The 10,944-nt window shown below is 44.7% G+C and overlaps 1 long non-coding RNA gene across 2 annotated transcripts in view; it reads left to right on the forward strand.

Annotated features, from left to right (window-relative positions):
* The window catches only part of Gm40026, a 31,858-nt gene that overhangs the window by 10,042 nt on the left and 10,872 nt on the right, over positions 1 to 10,944 (forward strand). For both annotated transcript variants that reach the window (XR_879936.2, XR_879935.2), the window contains exon 2: positions 4,864 to 4,952. This is a non-coding gene — a long non-coding RNA (predicted gene, 40026). The remainder of the gene's footprint in view (positions 1 to 4,863; positions 4,953 to 10,944) is intronic.

Here is a 10,944-nt window from a genome sequence, read left to right on the forward strand (position 1 = left end):
TGCTTACCACCTCATTTGCATGCCTACATCTGATTGGTTAACTTGTCTCTCAACTGATTGGTTAACTTGTCTCTCATCTGATTGGTTAATTCTCAAAACCTCATCTTGGCAAAAAACTTTACTGCCTATGTATGCGTGGTGGCCAGCGGAAGCCAGCGCCACCCTGCAACGGCACATGTGGCTTCCCACATTTTGAGTTGGTTATTTGCTTCCACACATCCTGAGTGTTTGTGGGCTCCTGACACAATAGTGTGCAGTGAGACAGGACAGACTTCCCTGTCCTTACTCCACCAAGGAGCTCTGCAACCTGGGGCCAATCACCTTCCTTCTTGTGGCTGCAGTTTCGGGGCCAGTCACCTTCCTTCTTGTGGCTGCAGTTTCCTCTACTGCAAATGAGAATCTTGATCTGTACCAGCAGTTTTCAGACTGCACTCAGAATCTGAGGCAGAAATTAGTTTTAGAGAACCAAAATTAACAGTAAGCCTCTGTAAATGAGTTTGAGGGCAGCCAGATGGAAGTTCTGATCAGCATGCCTTTCGGTTGCATTCATAGATTGGGCACTAAAACCCTTCAGAGTCCTCAGAGTAGTCTCAAAAATTATGTTCTGGGGCTTGTGACATCCTTTGCAGCAGGGGAGTGGATATGGCTTTACCTTGCCAGAAAAGTAAATAATCCTCTTAGATCAGAGGCATTTAGGGGAAGAAGGAGAAAGAGGGGAAGGAGAAGGCAGAGAAGGAAAAAGAGGTCAGGAGAAAGGAAGAAGCAAAGAAAGAATAGGAGAAGAGGAGGGAGGGGAGGCAAAGGAGAAGAGGAAAGAGGAGGAAGAAGAGAAGGAAAGAGGGACAAAAAGAGAGGGAAGGTGGGGAGGGAAAGGAGAAAAGGGAGAGGAGGACAAGAGGAGAAGAAAAGGAGGAAAAGAAAAAGAGAAAGAAGAAAAGGAAGAGGAGGGGGAATATGGAAGACGAGAAGGGAGATGGGTAAAGGAGGATGGGGGAGGAGAAAGAAAAAAAAAAAGAAAGAAGAATTCAAACAAGAACTACACATTCATTTTAATTTTCTTCTTCTGCCCAAACAAACGACTGTCTTTACTGAGAGATTAAATAACACGAGGTAAGTGACCTAGACACTTATTCACAAGAATTACACAGCTGTATCCCTTGTATGTCCCATCCTGTTAAAGTATCTTGCAATGCAAACCATTTGCCAAGTAGACCTCACCTGGGCAACAGGCAAGCGGGAACAGAAGCCCCTCCCAGGAAACGCATAAGTTGCTGGTTCCTACACTGCTTGACAGCTACTGCCTTCCACCTGGATACTGGTCTGTGTAAGCCAACGTGAAAGGTGCCAAGAAACTGCAGAGATGGAGCAAGAACAAACAGCCACTTTTGCCCCAAAGGCTCAACATTAAAAAGCCTCCATCCCTTAGGTCGTAAGAAACGCGTTGCTTACTTCAAACCCTCGGCTGACATTTTCATGAGGAAACAAATCATTTCCTGCTTGCAAATCTTCAATGACCTACAGGGACAAACAGACCTCTCCCCTCAGGTCCCAGCCCACAAACTGGACTGGCCACACTGCCTTTCTCTCTCCCCTCGGTATCCCAAGAGTGCCTATAACATTCTTCTATTCATTTATTTATTCAGAGTAACTTGGAGGGTAAGTGTTGTGTCTTGGTGCCATGTGGTTTTGCTCAGTGTCAGAGTCTGAGCTGCATGGATAGCTGTTAAGAGGAAGGGTTCATTGAGGCTCAGAAAATCAACCAGCTGTTAGGTCAGCCTGAGACTACTCTATTTCTTCCCAGGGTGCACCAGGTTGCAGTCACTGCTCTCTACCATTTCCATCTCCTACCTGATCTGTGTTGAAGTTAGTTAGCATCCGCTTATCCAAAATGCTTGCGACCACAATATTTTCTATTTTTTATTCAGAATATGGAATAATTAAGTATGTATAGTCAGGTATGTTGGGGTGGGACCTAAATATAAATATGAAATGTATGTCTTATATACATTGTATGTATATGCTTTATACGCACAGCCTGGAAGGGGTTTCTGTTATATCTTCAACATGTCTGTGTCCAAACCGTGCGCCATCAATGAGATCCAGTGTGACTTTTCTGCCATGAAGTCCTGCCTGCCTTCAGAAAGCTTCAGGTTGGGGTTTTCAGGTTAGGGGTGCCCAACCCATCCTCTTCTCTCAGATCTTTAAGAGCATTTTACAGCATTGCATCATATCCGAGGTTTCACGGATTCTGTGATGCAGCTGTATTATATAACTTATGAAGCAAGGCATCTGGGCCAGTGTAACTTTCACACATTCAGAACTGCTGCCCTGCATTTCTTAGAGAAAGGACTCTCTCAGGTTTCCTTAGACAGTGGACTGAATGGCTAGTGGCCTCTGCACCTGCAGGAAAGCAAGCATATACTCTGGGATGGTCATTGCTGACGGCTCTCAATCAGTAACTCACTACACCGTAAGTCTAGCTATCTGACCAGCTTCTCCACTTAGACTCACTGTGGTCCACACTCTCACACGCTCCCATGCTCTAGGCCTTCCAGTGAGTGGAGTCAAACAAGCATCTTGCAGTGTCCCTTCCATGGCCTCCAGGCTGACTCCCAACCAACAGACACATATTCTGAAATATTTGATGGTGATCTCTTGGCCCAATCATAAAATATCAAAGGAAGGTTCTCAAGTTCAATGTGCATATATATATATACACTGTTCTTTCCCGTGAACATGGGATTTTCATGAGTACAAGCCAAGACCATAGGCCTTGAGTGCCACCTGGCCTCAGATTGGTTGGGAGTTGCTATTGGTTCCAAGACTCCTTCAAATTCAGAAATGGGAAAAAGTTCCCTGTGACATGTGGCTTCTGTCCTGCTGCTTTGGTGACCTTCTTGCCATAGTCTTCACCCAGTGCAGGCTTCTTCTTCCTCAGTTCTCAGCTGAAGGCTTTGTCCCTGTCAGGCTCGTAGGTCTGTGGAACCTCAAATCTTAGTTACTTTTTTATTATTTATTTAAACGTTCTGAGGCAGGGTCTCCTAGCTTAAGCTGATCTTTAATTCTATGTGTCCTATTGCCACAACCTCTCTAATACTGGGATGACAGGTCTCCATGATGATACCTAACTCAGTCTGTTATTATGCACGTAGAGGTGTGGTCACACTGCCTCAGGAGGAATAAATGTGCCTGGAAAGAAATCCATGTGTGAATCACTGATGGAATTTCTGTGCCAAACCAATCATATTGTGGGGGACATTTTGTTCAGGCTTGGAGAACACACACACACATGATCCTAACCAGGTCACTTATTTATTCATTCACTAGATGTCTGCTGTGTACCGTTAGGAGTGTGCATTTGGGTGAGGGACATGGGCAAGGAAATATATGCAATGCAATATGCAATACAGCATGTTTAATATCAAGTGCTGTGTTAGAACAAAAAAGATAAAGCAAGCGAGGCTTCCGGCTGTAAAAGAACTCTTGCCTGACAGACGGTCCTGAGCAAGTGTCATCTGAATTAAACCTAAAGTGCAGAGGAAGGGATGGGGGACCTGATGGGAAGGCTTGCCAGGAAGGGCAGACCTGGACAATGAGGTGTTGGAAGTCATTGAGGGGCCGTGGAGGGGGCTAATGTGACAGAAACATTGTGAACAAGAAGGACTATCATAAATGATGTCAGGGTGCCCATAGTGGACCCAGGAAAGACACTGGGACAGTTTGGATTGTTACACTAGTTCTGGTATATACTCCAGGGTCCTTTGTCTCATTCATGCTGTCCTCCTTGATGATTTTAGGGGTTACACACAGTCAGTGAATAACTAAGACTTGCAACCCACTTTCCACACCTGGACACCATTCATTCAAATCTCTTCCTACCCAAAGCGCTGGACATAGGCATTTGAGTTTTAAGGTACCTTCTCACAACCTGCACTGACCAAGAGGGGTGCATAGGAAGAGGGTTGTTATGCAAAGAAACTTCTAAAATCTTTTCAGTTGTTCCCTGTTCACTCTTCCCCAAGCCTGGGTGAGACTTCATGATTATGTGTACTCAGACCCTGCTGAGATCCTCGGGAAAGACACAGCACACGAGGGCAGTGTGGGCAAGAGGAACATGCAGACATCGAAACCAATCTGCCCCAGGCCTCACAGAGAACCTCAGAAGGATTATCCCTAGAAAAGGAATTGTCCACTACTAGCCTAGACTGTTCTATCCTGACTGCCAAGCATAGAGATTATATCCCATTCCAATGAAAAGTGCTTTCAAGCAGGCTGGAGCCCGTAGACAGAGCCATTTGTGAGGTAATGAGGAAGACCACGAGAGCCGAGTTCTTAGCCTCGACCACCATTCTAGTTTCTGGGCTCCTTTCAGTTCACAAATCCTTCTAGATCAGCGTGGTTCTCAACCTGTGGTTGCCAAGCAACCAAAGGGGTTGCCAAGCAACCTTTTCACAAGGCTTGCCTAAAACCATAAATATTGATATTACAATTCATAACAGTAGCAAAATTATAGTTATGAAGTAGCAACAAAAATAATTTTAAGATTGGGGGGTCACCACAACATGAATTAAATGTGTATTAGTGGGTCACGGCATTGAGAAGTTTGAGAGCCACTCTTCCAAACAAAAACTAATTTCTCTATCTATAATTAGCAGCCCCAGTTTGATTCTGATTTTGTCTGGAGACTACTTGGCCTAATGCCAATGACTAAATTAGCCTGTGATGAGAACTCATGACCAAGGACTGTGTGATATCTTCAAACGTTAAAGACTATAATACAATGTCTGCAAAATTATGCATTTTATAGCTTTGAAAAGTCCTATATAAAATAATTTAGAAATGTCATCCTTTAATTCCATACAGGGACTAGCAAGACAACTCAAGAGGTTAAGGTACTCGCTGCCAAACCTGACAAGATTGGGGTTCAATTCCTGGGACCCACAAAATTAAAGGTAAGATCCAACTCTCATAAGTTGTCCTCTGGCTGCCAAATGCATGCTATAACAAGCATGCACACACACACAAACATGCATGCATGCACAGGCACGCACATATGCACTTAGTAAAAATAACAAAAATATTTTAAATTCAGAGACCACAAGCATCTGAAATCAGGATAAAAGGAACAAGTTGGATTTTTTTTTTAATCAGGTTGTTGGGAGTTTGGGGGGAGGGGATGACCGAAGAAGAAAGTATGGGTTTGAATTATTGGTCATCAGGGAGTGGAACTACTTGAGAGGAATTTGGAGGTGTGGCTTTGTTGGAGGAAGTATGTCACTAGGGTGGACTTTGGGGTTTCAAAAGCCCAAGGCAGGCCCATTGTCTTTCTCTTCCTGCTGCCTGTGGATCGGGGTGTAGAACTCTCAGCAACTTCTCCAGCACCATGTCTGCCTGTGTGCTGCCACACATTCCTGCCATGATGACAGTGGAATAAACTTCTGAAACTGTAAACAAGCTCCATTTAAATGCTTTCCATTATAAGAGTTGTCATGGCCATGGTGTCTCTTCACAGCAATAGAAGACTGGCTAAGACTTTCTGTTAGAAGCAGTGATGGGGACAGGAACTTCTCAGCACTTATGAGTATGTACTGCTCTTCCAGACCTGAGTTCTATTCCCAGCACCCATGTTGGGTGGCTCACAACTGCCTGTAACTCCAGAGTTATGGATCCACTGTCCTATCCTGGCCTGGGGGAGGGGGAGATCTACACTGCTGTGTACATATCCACACACATACTCGAAAATAAAATAAATATTAAAAAAAAAAAACAACAACAGAAGCCGTGATGACCAGGTCCAGTATCTTACAAGGGCAAACTGAGTAGAAAGAAAAGAGGCAGTAAGATTATGAGTTCAAGGTTAGTCTCAAATAAATAGCAAAATATTGTCTCAAAATAAGAAGGAGGAGGGAGAGGAAGAGGAAGAAGAGGAGGAGGAGGAAGAGAAACTAGTTATGGGTCAGATAGGTACAGCTAGACAAGGAATAATAATTTTAATTAAAAACTTAAATAAAACATGATTTTAAAAAGTAATTACAATCATCAGAAATATGTATGACCAACAGGTATTTGATAAAGTTGGGAAAGAATCTGATGGGGAGATGAGAGTCTTTTTAATCATTGCTAATCGAACAAGCAAATACCCACACACAAATCAATTCATAACAGACCACACAGCTAAAGGTAAAAACTAAAATTAGGAAACTTTATCCCAAAACTTTTTGGTTTGTCCCTCTTTCAGTCAACCCCACCCTTACAGCCAGACAACCAAGGATCTGTCACAGCAATTTAGTTTTCATTCTGACTTGTTTTAGAATGTTACATAAAACAATAGCACACATTTATTCTTTTACTTCGGGCTTCTTTCGCTTAGCACCAGGCCTTTGAGATCCATCGGTGACCTCTGTTGCCTAGTTGTATTCCGGCTGTGAATGGAATGTTAGGCTGATGAACTTGAGCTCACTGTAAACTTGGACCCCCTTGAGAAAGGCTGTGAACATTGGAACCCAGGCCTTCAGTTAGGTGAAAATACCTGTTCAGGAGAAAGGCAAGTGCTTAACTTCATAAAGACCTGGCCAGCTGTTTCCCAAAGGAATCTATGATTTCACACCCTGAGCCAAACCAGAAAGAAGTACGGTGATAAGAGACCCATGAGCTAGCTAGTTCTAGATATGCAATACACAAAATCTGAAGAAACATATATTTTGATACCAAACAAAAGAACAATCTTCAGCTAGTTCCTGGCAGAGGAAGAACTGGCACAGAGAGAGTTTAGTGCCCATGGGCAGAGCCCTAACTCGTTGGCATCATTCCAAGCCATCTTCCAGGCAGGAGATGATTATTTTCTTCCGTTGCAAGTTCACATTCCTCCCTCGTGCTCCCAGCCTCCGATAGAGAGTGGCAAATATTTAGGAGAGGGAAGGCTAGAGACCATTCTGTACTTGGACCAAGGCCCCCAACCTCAAGTGTTTCCATTTTTATGTGCATACTTGATTCATACTGCCGTCATTTATTTAACTTTGTCAGCCTGGGGATTGGTCATAAGGAAATGCAGCATTTCCATAAAATGCTGGAGATCCAACTAGTGAGCATGGGGCCTAGGAGAGGAGGGCTGCCTGCAATTACTGCATGGTTCCTGTCAGCCTCATGGCCACACAGACCCCAGGTATACAGAGCCCAATCAACAGAGGAACGAGGGTAAAACTGGTTTGTTTGTTTTTTTCCTCTTCTACTATCTGAATTTTTTTTAATTAGATATTTTCTTTATTTACATTTCAAATGTTATCCCCTTCCTAGTTTCCCCTCCAAAAATCCCCTATCCCCTCCCCCTTCCCACTGCTCCCCAACCCACCCACTCCCACTTCCTGGCCCTTGCATCCCCCTATACTGGGGCATAGAACCTTCACAGGACCAAGGACCTCTCCTCCCATTGATGATCGACTAGGCCACCCTCTACTACATATGCAGCTAGAGACACAAGTCCCACTATGTGTTTTCTTTGATTGGTGGTTTAGACCCAGGGAGCTTTGGGGATACTGAGGGTAACACTGTTAAGGGGATGATCTGAAGGTCTAGTGTGCTATTCCCCACACTTAGTGATTAAGGGGCCAGTTGAACAAAGGGTTTCAAGGACAAGTTTAGGCTCCCAGAGTCTGGAGCAAGTGTCTCTGAGCTACATCCTCCAGAACCCAAAGTTCCTGATGAAGTGAAGCCCAGATGCTCTTGGCTACAAGGGAGTCATGCAGCATCAACCTAGCCCCTCTTCCTCCTATGAAAGCAACCCTGCTTCTGAGTGTCTCGTAGATGGGCAGCTGTCTGCATCTGTAAGCTCCAGTGAGTGAATCTGGTCAGCCGCAAGTTACAAATCTTAAGGCCAAGCATGGTCGGATGCACCTGCAATTCCAGATGTTGATGCAATAGGATCACACACATTCCCCCAGACACTGTCTCAAAATAAAATTTAAAAGGTCTGTGGAGGACTGCCTAGAATCCATAGAGTCCTGGATTCAGGTCTCTTCACTACAAACATTTACAGAGAAAACTATATGGTCTCTATATCCAAATACATGCTTATTTCCTTGCCCTTGTTGCATAAATAATAGCAGCTGTATACACAGCATTGCATAATGCTGGGGGTTATGAGACAGCTAGAGGGGATTTCAAGTCTATGGAAAATTGCATGGGTTATATGCAGATACTGCACACAGGGAACTTGAGCATCTGCAGAGTATGGCATCCTGGAGTGAAGGGGCTCCAAATCTTCTGAGGACACTAAAGGACAACTAACAGTCAGAATTACACGAGACTTTTTAAAAAGCCCTTCTTCTCCTCTAAAAGCAGCCAGAGTCAGATGTAAAACTTAAAAATCACCAGGTACACACAGGTAACCTAAATGAGTAAGGAGCTCCCATGACTCCAGTGGGCAGCCACTGCTCTGGGGAGTAAGAGCTCATTGCTGCAAGGTTTGACAATTTTTCTAGAGAAAGCAGAGGGCAAAGGCAACCTCTGACAAGTGGACACCCTCACAGCTATTATGTGGCATCAACCAATTCAGTTTATTCTAGAACATTGAATACACACACATACACACACACACACACACACACACACACACACACACACACACACCAGTGACCAGGACTTAGTCCCTACAGCCCATGTTAAAAAGCTGGACTCTGCTGTCAATGGGCTGTAGCAGCAACAGATCACTTCATGCAGAGCAGAATAAAACTGGTCAGTACAAGCACTCCCTTCCACTCCCCTGCTTGTTTGTCCCCTTGAGCATCTAGCCTCTGTCCTGGGTGAGTGTTTCTCTAGTCTCTGTCCCACAGGTCAATCACTCTAGACAGTCCGCACATGCACACGGATGTGTTTCCTAAGTCCTCTCTAAAGCCAGCCAAGTTGACTATCCCCAAAGCCATCACTCAGTCAGAGAAATGGCCTTTGCCATCCGCTACTTCTGACGGGCTTGGGTAGCACGGGTGTTTTCTCACTCTGTGGCTCCCAGTCAGGCCATGCCTCACCTGACTTCCCCTCCTCCCCCATTCTGACCTGGAGGGTCAGAGACCTTAGCTAGGGAGCTGGGAGAAGAGCAGGGGCCATGGTCAGAAAGAGAAGAGAAGCAGCCTGCCTGAACCCGAACCCAAATCTCCATCCAACCTAGGACAGGTGTGTGTGTGTGTGTGTGTGTGTGTGTGTGTGATGGCTATGTGTTTGTGTACACACACACACACCTGTCCTGGGTTGGATGGAGGGGTGCTGCTTACTGACTTGCTCCTCATGGCTTGCTCTCTGCTCTCTTTAGAACCCAGGACCACCAGTCTAGGAACAGCACCACCCACAATGGGCTGGGCCCTCCTCCATTTATCACTATTAAAATAATACCTTACAGCTAGGTCTTATAGAGGTATTTTTCACATTTGAGGGTTCCTTGTTTTAGATTATCCTACCTTAGGTCAAGGTGATATAAAACAGTCCAGGCCACCTTGTCATAGGATCTACAGTCAATATGGGAAAGAAGATAGAAAATATAACCTTCAATAACATTGTAAATCTTTAAACAAAACAAAGCATTGTATTGAACCAGATCTTTCTTACTAACATGAGAATAGTTTGTAATTAAAAATGAGGAGAAGAATTTTTTCAGTTCTTAGAAATGATAGCCTTGTAGTCAGGAGTCAAATGTTTTGTTACATGGTAGGCTTTTAAGAATGAGCTTGTTATTGCTCAAGGTTTCATTCAAATCCAGAGAAGACACTCACTACTCCCAAAAAGCTGAGAAGGAAAACCTACGAATGTCAACGCTTCGGGGATTTGACATGTAGATAAGAAGAAAGGACTGGGGATCCTGGGAAACAGCATAATTGGGAACATGCCATGCGAGATATGTGTGGAAGGAAGGCAGGTAGGCTGGTGTAGCTGAAGCAGCACAGAGGGGCATAGGGACATAATAAGGGGAGTAAGATAGACAGGGCAGTTCACCGGAAGATGCTCTGGAGGGAGCTCTTAATCCTGCCTGAGGAGACCTCTAGTGAGGGAAGAGACATATCCTGTTAGGGGCTTGCAAAAGATGTCTGGTAGGGAGGAGGATGGGAAGGAGAAAAGGAGGGGGAGGGAAGAGAAGGCATGAGCACCAACTGGTAAGCTTTGGGACAGTTAATTATGGTTAGAAACTATTAAATAGAAAATTCCAGAAATCTCAGAAACACTGAACATTTTCAATTTCATGTCATTCTCAGTAGTGTGGTACAACTCCTCGCTGTCTATCTTGTCTTACCTGTACCAGCCCAGTCCGTACAGTATCCACCATATGTGCATCACACACCCAGTAGGAGAATCACTAGACAGTCATTGAGGTTACCAGATCCATTGCTGAAATACCAGAGATTTGTGTTCAAGCAACTCTTATTCTCCCTAGTAATGACCCCAGAGTTCAAGAGCAATTACACAAAGGAGGCATCAGCCTGTAGAACAAGGAGGGGAAGGTTGATGCGTAGCAATTCTGCAGAGTATACAGAAAAGAATGTAAGGGGCTGGAGAGATGGCAGCATCTGCTGTTCTTTCAGAGGACCAGAGTTCAGATCCAAGCACTTAATGTCAGGTTCCTGTAACACAGTTCCAGGGGTTCCACTGCCTGCCTCTTCTGGTCTCCTCAGGCACACACACACACACACACACACACACACACACACACACACACACACACACCATTACCATCAGAGGCTCTGGACAGCCACTGACAGATAGTTCAGAGTTGCATCTCCAGCAGATCTGCAGGGATTAATGCAATCCAGATGGAAGATGACAGCCTGACTTAGAAACAGAACCTGAGAACCTTTTTGGAATCAGATTTGACAGGAACCAGCAACCTGTGATTGAAGACGTAGAATGTGAGGAGTCATATGGGCAGCATCTTAGAGCCTACACAACAGGGAACGTGGGCGGAGC

This window comes from Mus musculus, chromosome 11, assembly GCF_000001635.26.
Source record: "Mus musculus strain C57BL/6J chromosome 11, GRCm38.p6 C57BL/6J".
In the NCBI taxonomy this organism is placed as follows: domain Eukaryota; kingdom Metazoa; phylum Chordata; class Mammalia; order Rodentia; family Muridae; genus Mus; species Mus musculus.